This window comes from Poecilia reticulata, chromosome 14 (genome assembly GCF_904066995.2).
Source record: "Poecilia reticulata chromosome 14, P_reticulata-male-v2, whole genome shotgun sequence".
In the NCBI taxonomy this organism is placed as follows: domain Eukaryota; kingdom Metazoa; phylum Chordata; class Actinopteri; order Cyprinodontiformes; family Poeciliidae; genus Poecilia; species Poecilia reticulata.
Window position 1 is genome coordinate 20,108,184 of NC_088843.1, and position 19,098 is coordinate 20,127,281.

At 38.5% G+C, this 19,098-nt stretch overlaps 1 protein-coding gene and 1 long non-coding RNA gene across 6 annotated transcripts in view; one reads left to right on the forward strand and one right to left on the reverse strand.

Annotated features, from left to right (window-relative positions):
* Window positions 1-19,098, forward strand: part of pknox2 (pbx/knotted 1 homeobox 2) — a 92,422-nt gene that overhangs the window by 12,684 nt on the left and 60,640 nt on the right. For 4 of the 5 annotated variants that reach the window (XM_081615320.1, XM_081615324.1, XM_081615323.1 and 1 more), the window contains exon 2: window positions 17,020-17,062. The exons of the other annotated variant lie outside the window; for it this stretch is intronic. The gene's annotated coding sequence lies outside the window, so the exon portion shown is untranslated. The remainder of the gene's footprint in view (window positions 1-17,019; window positions 17,063-19,098) is intronic. 5 annotated transcript variants of the gene reach the window in all.
* Window positions 3,262-4,413, reverse strand: LOC145554921 (uncharacterized). The gene is made up of 2 exons (XR_014090975.1): window positions 3,923-4,413; window positions 3,262-3,762 (listed from the first exon to the last, which is right to left on the reverse strand). It is a non-coding gene; the product is annotated as an uncharacterized LOC145554921 (long non-coding RNA).

Sequence of the window (19,098 nt, forward strand, 5' to 3'; positions counted from 1 at the left end):
CGCACGCCAGCTCCGATTTTTTTTTTTTTTTTTTTTTAGAAGTGGTGATATTTAACAACTCGACTCTGAGCACCACTCCTTCCTCTCCGTGTCCTTTCTGATTTGCTGCCGCCGTCGAGATCCGAGGCTTCCGAGTCGTGTTGCCTTTCAAGCTGAAATGTAAACATGTCAGATTTTCTGGAGCGTGTGAAGAGACTCGGGGAGCGCGAGCGCTTTAATTATCATAACAGACGCACGGCTGTAAATCAGCGCGTGCAGAAAGAGGTTTTCTCGCCGACTTTCCTCTTCTTTAAATGCCGAAAACAACAATCTGAGTGTGCTCAATCAAGAAAAATATTGCTCAAATATTATCAGGAAGCGCAGACGGCGAGGCCTGGCGCTAATTGCAACACTGAACTGGAAGGGAAGAGGAAAACAGGCCGAGCCCCCTTCCTTCTGAACCCCGACTTCAACGCACTGCAAAGAATAATTACTTTTCCCCCCAACTCCCTCACCATAATTAGTTACCACTCTTTTATCTTATCTAAGTGCGCATAATTATCACAGTCATCATATTATATTATTTCATGCATAATAAATGAACTCAAACTGTGTGTGGGGTAATTAGCATGTTCGGATATGAGCCCCCGATAAGACGTCTCTCAGAGATTATTCTGCTCAAGACATTCCTTAAAAAAAGAAAAAAGAGAGATAGATCTAAAATATACAACCAGGATCCATTAGAGTCACTGCATCAGGAAGTCATCCTCTTTGATTTTCTACCTGCCTGAAGTCGTCTCTGTCCTTGATGGTGTTCGAGTTGGATTGATGGCCAACACAGCAGAGCTGACCAGACTGATTCACTGTCTGTAAGGCGATTTGTGGTCATTTTCGACTTTTTTCAATGCTGATTTTCAATGTTTTTTCAATGCTGATGGCTGTGTTTCTTGTCAGTCAACCAGTTGGAGTTATGTGCAGGTATTTCTTTTAGAAATTAAGCACACAGGCTGCATTTTCATATATATATATATATGTGTATATAAAAGTTCAATTTTAAATTTGAACAATTGGGTGATTTGGATTTGGATAAAAACGTTTAACACAAATGACAGCTATGTCATCGGATTCCTTTGATTATTTATTTATATTTTTAAATAAAGCCAAAATGTTAAACTGAAAACAATAATAATACAAAATGTCTCGTATCTTTTCAGCAACAAAGTTAAACAATGAAACTTGAATCTTTGAAAGACGGCGATTTAAGATTGGAAGGACTTGTTTTGTGCTTGTAATATTCTCGGAGCATTTAAAGTTTGGGTCCAAGTGAACAAAAACATTAAATTCAATATTTTGTTTTTGACGAGAACTAACAACACGCAATATTGACATTAGTTTAAAAGGCTGACATTTAGCACAAGTACAAGTTAGCAGTAGCTTTTCAATTCAAATAACCTTTTTCAGCTTAATGCTGCACCATTTGGTGGGTTTTATTGACGGAAACCAATGATCACTATCACCCGTCGTGTTGCCTTGCCCAGAGTAACATCCTAGCATAATATGGAACAGGAGTATCTGCTAATTTGATCAGTTACAGCCATTTTAGAGCATTTTATTTAAACAGCATGTAGATAAATCACGGAGGCCTTTAAAAATGATTTACCGCTCTCAGCGTGCGGAGTGAACGCAGTGTTATTTCAGCAAACATTCTGCCATTCAGTCTGGTATACACATTACACGTTTAGAGGCACACAAAGTGTGTTAAAAAAAATACAGCCCTGCTCATTCGAGAGGAAGCTCTCCTCGATTTGGAGAGTTTCGAAGCTGCAAGTTCTCCACAACAGGAACGTCTTTCACACCAAATGTTTCACTTGCTTTTTTCTTTTTTCCTATTTGGCCGGGGAGCAGTTCTGGCAAGTCACACCTTTCGCTAACCTGAGCCAAAAGTCTGCAAAACACAAATATAATGAGCTTCTTCACCGCGGAACTATTTCCAGATCCAGATAGCCATTAATGAAATATATATATATATATATGTTAAGAAAAAAATGACAAAGGGAGGGGTGTCAGAGCTTATACAATTAAATGTGATTCCTGCCATTATCAGGAAATCACACCTTTGATGGCGGTTCCGTATAAGTGATATAAGATTGTGTGTGTCCTCGCGCGCGTGTGTGTGTGTTCTAGACAGCTGTTGAGTTGGCGGGAAGGTAAATACAGCGGTCGACCAGTGATACAAGCTCCTCTTTGCTGCTAAGTGACGAAGCTTTTAAAGACCCGCCAGTCCAGGTCTGTTTGGTGTGTTTGTCTCCCTGCTGGCACAGCTTCAGTACAGCTCTGGTGTAAGCGTTGCAAATACACAGGGTTGGATAGTGCTGATCAGATTTGTTTGCTTGGCTTACAAAGTAAAGGACATTTGTTTGTGTGTGTGTGTGTGTGTGGCGGAGGCTGGGGGTTTGGGGCGGGTGCTTAGTTGGCCAGACTTTATGTAAAATCATCAGCTCCCTACTCGTGATTAGATCCCCAGATGTGACCTCTCACCCTTTGTGTGCAGTGGCCTGTACTAAGAAGGCCAGGTGCTTTCCCAAAACTATCAGTGACTGAGATCGATGGCCTCTGATAGTTTTCAAACCACTTAAACACATTTCATGATATTCTGAACACACATATTTTGTGTGTCTTCGTCCCAAAAGTGCAGCTTGTACAGGCGATCTTGGAGACCTGTTAGCTGAATTTGTTTAGTCAAGAGTATTTTTTTCTATTTTACAAAGCGTACAGCTAAGGGTGTGTTATTCATTGTTTTTAATAATATGGAAATTCTCAGGGAGTCTGCATTCTTGAGTTACTCTGGCAGTGTGCACTGTAAACTACAGCACAGTACTCAGTCATTAGTTAATTTGTCGTTGAGTTTTGCCCAAAGTAAGACAGACAAATTTGCTACCACGCTAAGAGTATAGCTTCTAGTTTTCAAAAGGATATTTGTAGGCTTGTCATGATAAGAAATATCGCTGGACGATAAATTGTCCCAGAACTTATTGCGATAAATGATAATATTGTTGCTTTGAGATCCTTTTCAATAGTAATAGCAATGATAGCAAAAAAATGCAAGAACAAAACCTCAAAAGTCACTAAAATTGAAATTCTAATGAACATTTAAACACTGGAATCGGAAGACATTTGGCATATCCAAAAGAAAGAAAGAAAATAACAAACAAAATAAATTACGTAGTCTGTGTAAACAAAATAATCTTTCAACAAAAAAAAAAGGGATAGTTGAGACCAAAACACCAGACTGAAGACTTTTATCATTCAGTTTCAGGAAAAGAGAGAGAGAAAAAAGAGCAAAACAACCAATCAAGCAAGTGAAAATGATTGAATTTCTTTCAATACATCGAGCGATTAATTAATTTATTGTCTATTGTGACAGGGCTAGATATTCATTATATAAACTATAAATATACTACAACATTTTCTGTAAAAACAAAAAACCTAAAAGATTTTCGGTGAACTGGCATAGACCCTCCTTAAATCCCCACAGTCGGTGGCGTTTGTTGCTCGACAAATTTAATGCAGATGGTGAAGCATCTAAAAGTTTAAAGACACAATTCTCTGTCTTGGAAAATGGACAGAAGGTACTTTACTTTTAACTACCTGGATATTGAGCTAAGGGGACTGTTAAATAAGTGGAGCATCTCTAATGTGAGGAAATGCATTATAAAGAACACCTGACTGTCAGGATACTCTGCAGGCTTGGTCCAGGTGGATGCAATGCTTTGTTGGAAGGAGCTGCACACCATGAAAAAAAAACACACACACAAAAAAACAGCATTTAGCACAATCAGAAAGATTTGGAAAGAGTTAACTTTCTTTTCTTGGACTCTCACCAGGAGGGACGAGTCAGGAAGGAAAAAAAAAAAAAAAAGAAACATTAGCAAGGTTAGTTTACTTGTGACGCTTGCGGGGAATTCCTCGCTGTGTTTTCTGCCTCGGCCGTGTCTGCCAAGTCCACGGTGCTTCTGCTTTCCATTCCCGCCCTAACCGTTTCATGCTCCGACTATAAAACTGGTCTAAATCCGCTTTAGAAACACTGGCTTTATAAAAAAAAAATAATGGGGTCTGGTGGGAATGATGAAGAGACGCGGACTGTTTCAAACAAAGTCAGATGAAGAGTTCTTTATGTTTCCTGAAGAAGACGTCGTGTCTGAGCTTTACTGGCGCTCAGGAAGCAACAGCAAGACTCTGATGGAGGCACTGAACCGTTTTAAAGCAAAACTCAGGAAACGTATTCCACGTTGCACTTGTTTCCACCCCCTTTGCCCCCCATCTTTATAAACACAGTGTGAAAGTCAAACAATATGTCGAATTTAGACATTAAAACTAAATACTATGCACATGTAGCATAAGACGATCTTTCAGTATTGCTATGCGAAACATCTGTTCAACACAAACATCTGTAAGAACTGAGATGATATCCTGTTGTTTCCTCAAATCGTTTTGTGCAGCAATGCTGAGCTGGTTTTTTTTTTTTTTTGCTCTGTTTCTCGCAATAAAAGCAAGGACTACTTTATCTTACTCCAACTTTTAGTCAGCCCCAGCAGAAGAACCTATTCTGAAAAATAGAAAGACTCCAATTTCCACTGTATCCATCTATTCGTGTTCCGTCGTGGTAAAGAACCGAGCTAAAAGAGCTGATTAGTCTTTCCTTTTTTTCTCTCTCTCTTTCTTACAGAACATCAAAAAGGAAGTTGAGCAAAATTCAAGGTTCTTGTTGTGCGTTTATTGAAGATTCTCCTCGTTGACAGGATAATTAATGCCCAGTGGACGTTATATGTAAATAACGGAGCTGAGTGGATAATACAAGCTTAGATATCTTCTTTTAAACAAACCTCATTTAGACCTGGAATGTTACAGAGAATCAGAACAAGACGACTCTGGGGATTTTAAAGGCAGTTTCTTCAAAGTACTGAGCGGAGAATCTGGACGCCTCTTTTCTTTTTCTGATTCTAATCTTCGTACTCACAAATTAGTCATCAGCTGTAGTTGGTTTTCTCTGTCATTTGTTTAAAGAGACGTGGTTCTAATGTTTGAATATTGTTGTACAGTTAATTTGACATAAGAGTTTGGTAATTCAACATTATCAAATTGTCCAAAATCCTTTGCAGAATTTTCATTATTGCTTGAAACACAGACAGTTACATGAATAAACAAATTAATTGGAATTCAAGTAAAATGCAGACTGATATAAACTCGGTTATTTGGTGGATGTCGCCTGTGGAATTTGTGTTTGCGTCTCCTCTTTAGACGATCAATGCAGTGCAGAAACACTATTAATAAATGCAGTGCTCAAACCAAAGGTCTTTATGAAGCAGCAGAACAACTCTTTTTTGAGTTTTGTCCTCAAATAATTAACTAGAACTGCAAGAAAATCAGTTATGAGCCAAATTATTAGTCATCTCAAAGCAGAGAGGAGGCAAGCTAGCGCTAGCTTCTCCACTGAGGACTTTATGACTGCAGGCAGTGAGGTCTTCCTTTGCAAGTAAATAAGAAAATATGCATTTTCAGCGAAGGTTTGTCACAACATTGTACCAATTAGGTTTCTATCTGAAGGGCTTGCATTTCACTAAACAGACTTCTTCCTCATTCTATTGGAAAACATTTGCTGCATATTCATGAATAACTGACAGACTTTTACAAGCTTTGCAAATAGTGATGCATTGTTAAGGGCGCGGGGGACATTGTGTAATGTTATGCATCTTTGATGCATGTTTTGAATTCTTTCATGCATGTTTTGAGGAATCCTCGAATCTCCCGTGGCAACCATTCAGGGTCGCCTAAACGTTCACAGAGCTCCGACTGTTTCCAGAAAACTCGTCCTCTGACCCTGCAGTCTCCAGTCAGGCTTTCCTTCCTTGTGCCTCTCCCACTCGGCTCCTCCAGACTAGCCAGGCGGCAGTTAGCAAACTGGAACTGTGACTTTGAACTTAAGCTGAACTTGCAATAAAAACTACTTCTCGAAACGCTTCTGGCTGCAAACAGCAAAACGAGAAGCATTGTTGTGACCATGTGCTAAAGGCAGCATGTCAGAAAGAGCAGAAGCTTCTTAAAGAAACAGAGGCCCAAATTTCAAAGCATCAAATTACAAACTCATATATATAGACAATTATAATTGATATAGACAATTAAAATATATATATATTATTTTTTTTACATCTGAAGGGGCTAATAAGGGGTTAATTGCACTAGAGCGGCTTTAACCATTTCTGTTCTAGTCCAGTCGGGCCAGATTTATCAGTCTTCAGTTTTCGGCTCCGTGGCCCCGGCTCTTCTTCAGCTGCGGAGAAGAAGGATCCAACCTGAAGGATCCATCCAAAGATTCCTCTTTTGCACCCACCTTATAAAGGGTTTATCCACCCTTTTGGTGCGTTTACATTGGCTAGCTTTGTTGCTGTGCTTGTCTCATTGGCCGACTGCTTGATCTCGGCCAATGATGGATATGATCTCATATCCATCACCTTGGAGACATTATGTCCTGATGTCTGTGCTAATGTCCCAAGTTGCTCAATAGTCCTCTTACATCTGTTGCCTGCCCAACCTTTTCTTTGGAAAGTTAAAGTTCAACAATAAGGCCTTGGTCACCTCTGCTCTCCCATCAGTTCCTCTTTCCCCCTGACCTTTCACCTACCATCTACCTCCAACACAACATCAGTGACCTTTAATTACAGTTACACATTTTACACCATTTCCAGTTCAATGTCAAAATCACATTTATAACCTTTTAGTTTCCCTGATTTAGCATTCATTTATAATATTATAACCATAACTTATTAGTTACTCTTATTATAATTGTAATGTTATTACAGACATTTCTGAAAAGAAACCAAGAATAATCCATTATTCAAATTATTTGACACCATGTTACAGTTACTTGTTTCACCCGTAAGTATTTCCACAAGTGTAAGAGTTAGTGTAAATATTCTTATAATCAAACCAACATCAACCACTGGTTAAACCAATATTAATTATTGGTTTAATTATAAGTTCTTATTAATAATTTAAGTATTTTACTCTGGGTTTTATCCAATTACTCAAAATGTTTAGATTTTATTCTTTAATGCTTAAAAGAAGGAATAGTCTGACTCTGAACTATTTTTATACACATGCAGGCTGGAAACTTTCTTCCTCTTTCTTCAGGAAACCAGCTCTTCCCGTTTCATGACTCTCTTTCTGCCTGACTATGATTTTTTATGATTAAATAGAAAAAAGTAGAATCTAAGCAAAGTTTGCAGGACACAATAACAACACACACAACCAGATTAATTTTATTACAGTCTGACTCTACTGTTGGGTCTTGATGTCACCTGTGTCATTATTTTTAAAGATAACTGTATTCATCGTTATTATTAAACTAAAATCTCCAGCATGGGGAAATGGGATGAGCTCAACTTTTCTCGACAACTGACTCTTCTCTGTCTTGCATTCTCACTTCAGAGGCGGCACGAGCCGCATGAAGCTGCATCCTGCGCAGATGCGATGTGATTGACAGCAGACTGCATTCGTTGATTGGCTCCTGATTTATGTCTCTGCAAATATTTTCCGCATAAAACAGCAATGCTGCTACCAGAGAGCTGCAAAGTGTGGAGGAGCTTAATAACGACATGAAACACGAGTCAACGTTACATTTTTAAATATAAAATTGCAACCTTCCTACAATAATGGCCTAAATCCTTTTTTGCCAAAAGTTGATTTAGGCACAAAACAAAAATGGCTTTTGACAGAAAACGACTTGACCATTATTTTAAGAAGGTGACAAAATATGAATTTTGGGAAAATTGCTAACAAAATCTTTCTTTTTTTAAATTTATTTTGCTTTAAAGTAACTCATGTAACAAGAACGTACTGCCCTGTTGGTTTCTAAGTTTGCAGTTTTTTAACCTTAGCTAAACAAGTCTTATTTAATTCGAGATACTTCTCTCAAAGTAAAAAGAAAAAAAAATGTGATGAAATGATTTTTGTGGTGTTGACCGGAGTAGCTGTAACACATTGCACAGAGAGAATGTGCCTTACCCATCAGGGCTAGGCAGTTCAAATATTCTATAAGAAATGAGACAGCTGTTCAAGAAGCGCAATCACAACAAATAGCCACTCCATTCATTTATATCAAAAGGTCTTTCCCACAAAGAAAACTGGCTGGACTCCTACAAGCTGTTTCTTTTCTCATACTTTTAGAGAGAGGAAGGGTTATTTATCTCCACACTGAAAAGAGTTACTCAGAATTAAACGCCTATTTTTCAAGAATTCTACCAACCTAAATATTAACATTAAGAACATAAAAAAAGAGCCCAGGTTAGCAGGTCCAACACAGCACTAACATACAGTAATAAGGATTTTTTTCTGACTGAGAAAGTGCTAAGACGTGTTTGACTGCGCAGATTTATTTCATGTCAAACATGGGCAGAGCAAGAAATGCTTAAACGATTCGTTTGGTGGATTTCAGCTGGAGAACCTCTTGCCTAAATTTGTGAGAATTTTTCTAAGTGAATAGAGAGAGCAATAGTGTTGAAGTGCATGTTCACATAATTATTCCTCCACATAAAGTCTTATGACTTACATTTCTTTTATTACATTTGGGAAGTTGGGTTGAAATCCAATAACACCGGCAGACATTGATAAATGTGTAATTCTGAAAATCCCTGCTGAGGTTTTTTTGCGCTGTGGAAAGAAATGGATGTCGAGGTGAGCAAACAGGATTACACTGACCTTAATATCTGTCATATAAGGAAAGCCTTAAGCTTGTGGGTTTTTTTTTTTTTGGACAAACTTTCAGTTCAAACCGACTAAATAGACTCATAAATAATACTGTGGGCGAAATAACAACTGTAGAACAAATACAAAAACATGTTTGTTGCAGTGGACCTCGTGATAGTTTCATCAGTTTGTACTCTCAGAGAGTCTGTATCAATTGACAAACCTACAACCGTTAGGCTTATAGTCCAACATTATTTGTTGTGAATTATGGTTGTAACTTTTCAGCTTCATTGGTTGATTACAAGGACAACTTGAAGTAATTTACTTCAGTATACCAGCATGTTTAGTTGCTTTATCTCCTTGTTATGGATGATAAATGAAGGTTTAATCTAACTTTGATCTGGCTTTTTTTTTTTTTTTTACTATGATCGTAAGTCTCTGAGCCTCCAGAGATGTAAAGACCAGACCTGCAGTATTTAATTATTACAATGATAATACAAGACTACGTTTTTTTGTTGTTGTTTTTTTTAACTCAGCACGGCATCGTCTTTAATGAAAAATCCAACTACTGAAACTGTTGCGTTAAACATAGTAGTAGCTTTCTCTGGAGGTTGGTTACAGCCAAACTACATATTGTAGTTTCTGTTTCACCAATTGAAATGAGCAAACATGCAATGTGTTCAGTGGTTGCCACACATTTTGATGCTACAATTACTGATCGCAAGACTCACCCCATTTCACTTTGGGTCCATGTTTAACACCAACTGAAGCCAGAAATTGTAGCAGCTTCATCATGTAGCGATGAAGCAGCAGGGCAACAATGAAGTGTCAAAGTTTTGCAGGGGACGAGATAATAGGTGTGTAACAATCGGGAACAAGAAAAAAAAAAAGATGCATTTTACAAAGCTGCAAATAAGTTATTGAAAAAAAAATACAGCTAAACACCCTCACACTGCTTTACTGTAGCTCTCATTTAAGCATGTCGCAATAAGCAATTAATCAATTAATTGCTCATTATAATTGCATGTACAGTTGAAATGAGCTTGATAATTTCCATTGTGATGATTCATATTGTCCGAGGGGCAATTTTGTTTACAGGAACATCATAATCCATTTAATTTATGGTTTCCATTGTGTGTGTTTTTCATTTCCATTTTATCATTTTATTTAATGGTTTTGGTTGTTGTGTTATATATATATATATATATATATATATATATATATATATATATATATATATATATATATATATATATATATATAAATAGATAAATATGGATATTTAAAATATCTTCCAGTTCCAGTGTAATTTGTTCTTCACAAAAATCAAAGTTTGCTGGTCTTTGAGAGGACAAACTTGTGTTATTGTGCCATTTTCAATATATTATTTAAAAATGGTCTCTAAACAGCCATTGCTGTCGTAGTTACTGGGACAATTTATCATCCAGTTGAATTTATTGTCGTGGAAGGCTCACAGTTTTACCAAAAGTTGAAAATACAATCAGTTCTCCAGCAACACTTCCAGGCTGAAGAGGCCTTGAACTTGCAGATGTTGTCTACAGTCTACAGATGATTGTGATAATCACCAGAAAGCAAACCGACCGCCGCCTAACATGTCCTCGCAAAACACCTTAAGAGTTCTTTTAGGCTATAAATCTTCTTTACATCATTACCCTCCGTTTGGGTAATCTGTTTTGGAACCCAGTGCCCCCCTTATGTTGCTTTTGTTACTTTCTTTCCGCTAATGCAGTCAGATTCATTAAGGAATCCATCTGTGCCAATGAAGACTGGAAGTTCCTTTCCGAAACCGTCACCCAAAGCCTAGACAGGAGGAAATTAACAGGTCTCTTTGTGTTTGCTCACTCTGTATTGAGTCATCACGGTGGGGGTATTTTTAGCTGTAGATTCCTGTCTGCCCACCCCACTTCCACCTCCCCTCCACCCTACAGACAGCCCCCTTCATTGTTCATTAGAGAATATCATGTTCTGTGAGAACGGGAGAAATAATCAATGTCAAGTATCAGGCAAGGATCAGAGACACAAAGTTCGGGAACCTCCTGCGCTGCTGGTCGCTGTGTGTGGCAGCGGTGCAGCGTGCTTCCTTTGGTTTCGGAGGTTTTCATGGTGTTTTGTCTGCCACAGCTGCCTGGATCAACCATGTGCTCATTAAATGTTGAGCTTACACCCACACTGATACTGTGGCGGCTCGGGTTACTCCTTTGGGAGTACCTGCATTCCCATCCCGGGTCCCAAATAATTGCCAGGAATTAGCTGGAACACCGGTCAGCCAGATAAAAACAGCAACAAACTAATGATTTTTTTTATAATGGAAATGCGCATGATGGATCACAACCCGTGCATCTGAAGCAGTCTGTTTGGGGCCTGCGTCCCTCCCACGAAGCCGCTCTGCTACGGTGGCCAAGTGACCCCAGTATCCTGTTTGCGAGGCGAACAGAAATATTTCTGATTGTTGTACATCCTGTCGGCCAGTGATCTATAGCACATGCAGCTGCCGGGCGTTAAGACCTATTTAGCGTGTATTGTTTGAACCTAGAAAGAATTTCTGTCACCACTGAGGTCATTTTCAATGCACGTTTGGAGCTGTTTGTGTCAGGATGAGCGCGAGATCGTTGCGATTTGCAGTTTGCGGTTTACATTCTCCTTGTGTCTCTTTATTAGCACCATTACTCACTTCCATTGTTTAACTGGAATGAAGTTGTGGCTTAATGTCACTTTTCCTATTAGCACGAAGAGTCTGTGCATGCCAATTGATCCTGCAGTTGTCATGGCAACATGAACCACCAAACCTCTGCGCAGCTGTTGTTATGGAAGCCCTTAAACAGCTGGGGGGCTGTTGAAGCGGAGGAACTGTGGGGGAACAGGTCGTTTGGTCCTCCCTTGACACCTTGACCCCAGAACTCCTCCAACCCAAGCAAGATGGATTGAAGGCGTCCATCTGGAGGTTACCTGCTCCCTCATCAAACCTGCATATAACATTTAGGCAGGAAGTTGTGAATGTTCAGTTATTCCTGTTGGTTTTGGGTGTGCAGAGAAGCTGAGTTGATCAAGCGAGCTTACCTTACTCTTCTGAGCTTTTCGTACAAATGATACGAGCAACTGCAGCAGCAAGAGGAACATTTAGCAAGATGCACATTTCATGTATAAAGCAGCTCCAGACTTGTGGTTTCTTTAGATTTATTTAACTTCACCTGAAGTTGTGCAATTATAATTTCAGCTGCAAGTGAAGTGATCTTTGCCTCACATTTTGTTTTCTTGGAACCGTGGATTTCAAAGCATTTTACGTGGAGTTTATGTGACAGACCAAGATCAAGTCTGTCACATAATAAGGAAAGTGGCTTTCCTTCAGTTTTTACTAATTAAATTCAGAAAATTGGATTTGGTCGCCCTGGATCCGATACCCCTAAATAATATGTAGAACAATCAGCTCCATTCACAAGTCGCCTAATTAATAATTGAGTCCAGTTCAGAGGTTTTTAGAGAATATTGGTGGACAAACAGGCAGGTCAGGGAGAACGCTGTGGACATCCACAGAGGGCTGCAGTCTTTACAATTCAAAGAAATGTTTTCTTTTATCTCCGCTAAATAAAACTAACAAAAAAGTAACAAAAAAAAAAAGACAACTTGTGTTTTGTTTTAAATTTCTACTATAGGGATTTTGTTGTCCTTCCTGATGAACCACCATTTTGTTTGTATTCATGCGTTTTAAAATAAAGGAAAACACAAAGTATTTTGCAATAATAGAATGTATGTATATATATTTTTAGATATTTGTGGGAAACTATGCAAAAATAAAAGCACAAATAGTCCTAAAAAAACAGTCGTGGTACTTTTAGTTATATTCTAAAAGTACCAGTTATATTAGTTATATTCTGTTATGGATATTCTTTTCAGCTATGTCATAAAAACATTAAAATCTTCTAAAACTTGCATTTCAAAAAACTCGCAAAAATACTTCTCACCAGTTCTCAGATTTTAAAATAAGGAGGAATTTTATTTAATTTTTTTAAAAGATCCAAATATGTTGTATCATTTCCCTTCCACTTCACATTTCGGGACTACTTTGTGTTGGTCGGTCATTTATATGTACAGTAAAGTTTGGGGTTGTAATGTGACAAAATGTGAAAAAAAAATCAAATGAAGGCACTGTAGTATAAGAAATGCGTAACTCTAAATAACTCAACAGGGACAAAACAAATCCTGGTTGTAACATCTCTAATTGCAAGCAATTAGTAACCAGGCTGCTAATTGGATTGATAACGATTTCAGTTGGACTTTCACAGCTTCACCTGCTGACGACTTTAATGGATTTAAGCCAACGTGCCGTTTTGTGCCAGAGAAAAACTTAGGTAAAAAAGTCTTTACAATAAACTAACATGCATCTGATCGCTGGCAACAAACTATTCAGTTGCACATTTCTGTGAGTTTATGTTGGAGCCATAGAAACAAAAACGATTCATATAAATAGATATTTAACCCTCGGTGTATGCAGAAGCGACGTTATCCACCCATTTCGAGGCTAAATAACCCCTGAAGGAGAAAAGAAGCAACTTCAGCATCACTCTCCAGACCTTGATCATTTATTTTCATTTGAGAGAGAGAGAAAAAAACACATTAATGTTTATTCATCTTGAGTTAGTATCTCTAGCCCAAATCTTCAGCTTGTTTTTTTTATCCCCCCACACTTTTCCTTCTTTTATATGTTTGATTCATATGCTGCTGAACTCATAGAGTACCACACAAGTTCACGCTGCAAGAATTTTCAGCTGAACTGACATGAATGTGTGTGAGGTGAAGCTGAACAGCCCATGAGGCCGAGGGAGAACACACACCCACACACGCGCATACACCCACACACACAAACTGAGAGCTGAGCAATTGAGCTTCTTGGTGTCTTACACTTCCCCACAATGCGACCCACAAATAAACAAACAGAAAAAAAAATCCATATAATCTTAATAAATATAATGTTTAATACATATCCTTTTATCATAAAGTCTTCCTGCAGACAGGTAAATTAAATATTAGGCAATTACAATGTTGAATATTAACCTGTTCTAGTATTTTGTTTGTCTCCAAGATATTTTCCTTAATATATGTTGTGACAAAATAAAAAGATTAAACAAGTTAACAATGGTATTATCGCACAAGCCACATGGCAAAAACCTGATGAATTAGGTTAATGATGGTCTTTGAGGGATTTCTTTGATATATTTTTACTAGTTTTATTAGTATTTTTGCTTAGTAAAAATGGAGATGATTCCAGTGGCGGTGAAACCTTACATGACCTCGCCGTCACCAGGCGTGTTACATTTATCTCAGTTGTTGAATTGTTCTGGGTTTTGGTGTGTTTGGGATCTTTCATTTGTTAAAAACTCTGCGTTATCCAAGTCGGGATCATGTCCTTTGCTGCTGTGAGAGGAATTTAAAAACTTTGAATTGTGTGGTCTTTATTCATTTTACATCCATTTTGTGCTATTTTTCAGAAAAAAATAAAAAAATTACTGTAGCATACTGCTACTTCCACCATGTTTGACAATTAGTGGTGTTCTTCGGTTGAAAGGTTCACTTTGAATCTTTCAAACATTCTTGATCTCATTTGACCGTAAACATTTTTTCTTTCCCAGGGCATTTGACTTGTCCACATGGGTGTTCCGACAGGAGAGCAAACACCAAACTGCTTTTGCAGTGGATGAAGTAGGCAAAGATAAAGTTTCTGTAAAGCTCTGACCTGAACCTGATTGTAAATTTGTGTGTCAAGAAAGCAGCTCATCTATATGAAGCATTTATGTGAGGAAAATATAAAATACCCAGACAGTCAGAGTTTCCCCAAGGCTTTTCTCGTGGCTTCACTGCAACTTTAGAACATTTAACCAGACATTTGCTGGGGTACGCTAGCCAGCATGTATACATTTGTGCCTGTGTGGATTAAAGGACATCATAAACTCAAACGTGTTTCTACAAACTCATTGTGGCATTCATGCCCACAATGAGTGGATGTGAACCTCAGACCAGCACTGTGTGTCCCCAGGTCCACTTGTGCGGAGGCAGTGCGAGAGACGCGAAGCAGATTCAGGAATGCTAATGTTTCCTCTGTGACTCCTGTTAGGAACACAGTGATTAGACCTCCAGCCCCCTGGGGGGAGCCCCTCGGTGCCCCTGGCTCCTGCTCTGATTTACTCTGACGTGGACAGGAAGGTCAGCTCTGTCTCTAATGGGTCATATAGAGCAGTTGAAGATTTTGGTGTGTGTGTGTGTGTGCGTGTGTCTGTGTGTGTGTGTGTGTGTGTGTGTGGTAGGTTTCAATAGACGGAGGCGCTTCAGTAGGATCTCAGGCAGGGGTCGGAGGGACGACAGGGAGGAAGGGGCTTAGGGAGGACTACGGAAAGGATTACGGAGAGACTAAAATGTTTTCTTTGTGGCTGAAAGAAACCTTAGAAATTCTTCTGCATAGCCCTGCTCACGTTTGAGTGGCCCTTTTCCAAAGACCCCACATCGGGGGCTTTTTTTTTTTTCTTTATCTATAAACTTTGACTATATTGAATCTTAAATCCTAAAAAAATAGGAATGAGACAAATAGAAATCCCAATATTTCCATTTCTATATACGCAGTTCTCCTTGGTAGTAACTATTAAACTTAATAAGGTATGTCATCTCTTACAAAAAAAAAATCCCATGAAATTCACATGTGAATCACATGTGTTCACATGTGAATTTCATGGGATTTTTTTGCAAGGGGTGCATCAATAAACATGAGCACGTCCAGTTTCTGACAGATTTTATAAGTACTTTCTCACATTATTTTAGTTAAAAATCAAAAAGAATTTCCTAGTTTTTCCAAAAACCAATATGAAAATTACCTACAAAACATATTTTTATTTATCTTCTACCCCCCCTTTGAAATAAGTCAAACTCAAAAATGTTGGAACTGTTTTCTTATAATCTCCACCTCCTCTATTTTGGTCTCCCCTCCTGATCAGCGTGGGGCCTCTGGTCATACCCAGCCACCGCACACACACAGCAGTCCCCACTGAGATGTGCAGGAACTGGTTAAATACCAACCCTTCAGAGGCTCTGTGCTAGCAGATTGCAGGAGGTGGCAGCGTGCTGTGAGGCCCGACCACACTCCCACTGTTCAAGTGGAGCTCTAAGCGAGAGATCAGGTGTCCGGCCCTGAATGCTCGATTGAACTTAAATCTTTTACATGTGCGCCACGACTTGCTCGCCATGTGGCTCAAACGTGGCCAGCCTGGCAAGCGCTCAGCGGAGCCCGAGTCTGACTGACCTCCATGTTTCCACAAATTTAATTTGAAAGTTATGCAAACATTTTGGGTTCGATCATTTGATTTACTTTGTTTAAATAAAAATTTGAAAACATTTTGAGAAGTAAGTCACATGATCCTTTGTTTTATGGGGATAAAGTTTTACAGTCTGAAGGAATTTTTTTTTTTCCTTAAGCCAGAGATGGAAAAATTACAATTTTGTGGCATATTTCCGATTCATGGAAAGCGATGAACTGCCGATATTGATCTTTGCCGTTTTAGATACAGAATCAATGTTAGCAGAAGATAGAAGGAGAGTACTGAAAGCATTTTTCTTGATCTTTCTGCCATAAGTGATCAATTATTCAGCTTATGAGCTGAGGTGATGTTACATGTTGTGTGTGTGGATATGTGATTATGTGTAAGACAGAAGTTGCTTTAAAACCAGCTGTACTGTGTCTTTAGAAGAAAGACAAAATAATTTGGGAGTTGACATTTGAAACTGTCAGAAGCGTCTTATATTAGCAATTAGCATAGCTAGCATTACAAAAACAGCGGCTTCTGAACGGAATAAGACTTCCCAAAAGGTTGGCAACATTTGAAAAACTAAAAAAGATTTAAAAAATGTTAAAATCCCAATAAATCAACTTTTTCATCACAAGTAAGATGTGTTTGTTTTCCTTAAATGTTCATCTCCAAAGCAAATCTAGGCAAATAGGGCAACAATAAATGAAAGTGTTTATGAAAGGTATATGTTCTCCCTGGATGTTGAGAGATTTAAATATCTATTTAAATTTTTACAGTACTGGCAAAACGAGAAAACACTCTGGTGAAGATTAAATTAGGACTGTTTAATCTATCAATATTTTTCCCAATTACTTGCTCTCTGTGAACCCTAACAGTAAGTTTAATTGCATTGTTACAGACTTGCACATATCTGCAAGCCTTGATTCTTGCAGTAAGTTAAAATAAGAGATATAATTATAACTTATAGGTGAACCTTTGCCTCTTTTCACAGGCTGTGACTGGAGATTCGGATGTTTGGTGCGGGCCAGCTAAATGTAAGTTATCTGTTGCTTTTTTCCTGAGCAATCTTTGATTCTACACTTGACCATGTGTGAATAAAATGTTAATGCTTTATGAGTAAAGAAAGGTATAAAAACGGAGAAGTCCTTCTGTTGCTAAAATCTTACACGGCTCCGTTTTTGTTTACATTTTGCAAAGCAGGAAGTTGTGTTGGTCTTCTTCCGAGGTATAGTGGCGAGTCCTTTGGTAGTTTTTTTTTTGCAGCGCCACCACAGGCGAGGTGAGGAACAGGTTTTTCAGTTGGACTGGCACAGTGCAGCGTGAATGCGGGCGGGACGGAGAAGGACCTCGCTGCAGCAAACAGAAAGGGGCGGGGACGGACCACTGTCAGTCTCTTACCTTATTTGGAAATGGGACCATTGCACTCCGGAAGTGAAGGGGGAGCTATTTCCTATATTATCCGCGTTCTCCCTTTTAATTTTTCTTTTGAAATCTGTGATATAGATTCATCTGTAGGAAGGCGTTTCACTCTCAGCATGTATTTCAACTTCTCTTTTTTATTTACTTCAGCGCAGCTCACAGCTTTTAACAAATTCTGTAGCTTTCGGTGTACTTCTGAATCTGCTTCTTAGTCGCATCTTTTCGGGCCTGCAGTGCTACTGCCTCTAGTGGCGTGGGGGTGGTAACACAACTAATATAATTATGTCGCTAAACGAGAATACCACAAAATCTTTATGCGCAACACATTTCAGTCAAAGAAAAATAAAACTATTCTTTATTCTTCTCCTGTCCCGTGAGTCAAATAAATAAATAAATAAATAAATAAATAAATAAACAATATCAAAGCAACAATATTTCTTTGATTCAGAAAGGGAGCAAACTTTTAGAATTTTTACTCCTTTATTTTCAGCATATCGATACACCAATGCTTCAATGATTTGGTCTGTTTTAACCAAGTCACAAACACATTCACATTATTTCCCAGGCAATTATTGAGTGATTCCTATTTCATTTTTCTAAAGCTGTCCTATCATGTAGTTTTCTAATATGTTTGTACATAATAGCTTTAATCAGCAGATCTTTCAAGAGAACGTCTCCTCCTTTAGTATTTTATTGTGAGCTGTTTTCCACCTCTGCTCTATTCGGCCAATAAGCAGTCAGTTGAAAAAGTGCTAAATTGTTTTCTTGGAGGATTTGAATATTAATGGCCGTCCCTGTGGTTCGGACTGAATTAAGCCTTCAAATTTAAATGTCTTCTGGTCCCTCATGTTGGCACCTAATTGCAAATTGAAGGACTGAAAGCACACAATTTAAGCTCTGGCTAAATGAGAAATAATCTCTAAAGGAACTCGGGGATGGGCTTGTTCAGATCCTACACAACCTTGTGAGCAAAACTAAAATCAGAAAGCAGTATTTATATATATATAAATATATATATATATATATATATATATATATATTATTTATTGTTTTTGTTTTTTTTGTTTTTGTATGTTTCGTGTACAGTCATGGATGAGCCAGCTGGTTTGGTCTCTCTGCCAAACCACCATTCATGGTGGTGATGCGGTTGTTGTGCAGGGACTGCTAATATATACACATATTTGGCACTTGGAAATAAAAACTGGCTACCTCCATAAAGTCTGGTAATCTTCTTGAATCTGGAAACCCAACAGTGCTCTCAACATATGGCTCTTCTTTCGTACAAGTAAACCTCAGCACAAGTGAACCCAGGAGTCCATTCTGTAATCTTAAGTGTCCAACACACTCAGGCGTACTTCACTTCGCGGATGTCCACACGTGCTCGATGAGGACTCAAAGTGGACGTCCACTGGACACGTCTGAACAAAGGTCAATTTTTATGACAGCATACCCAGCGTCCCACAATAAACTGTTTGGCAGGAGAAAGTGTTCGCTTTGGCTGTTTTGTACGTGATGCCGAGCTGATAAGGTGGAGAGTACATGTGTGGGAATTGTGGCACCTTATGAGGTCAACCTGGAATCATGCGCTGGGAATGCTAAAGTTGGTTTTGTTCACGTTAAATTTCATCCAGTTACGTTACAATTTACAACA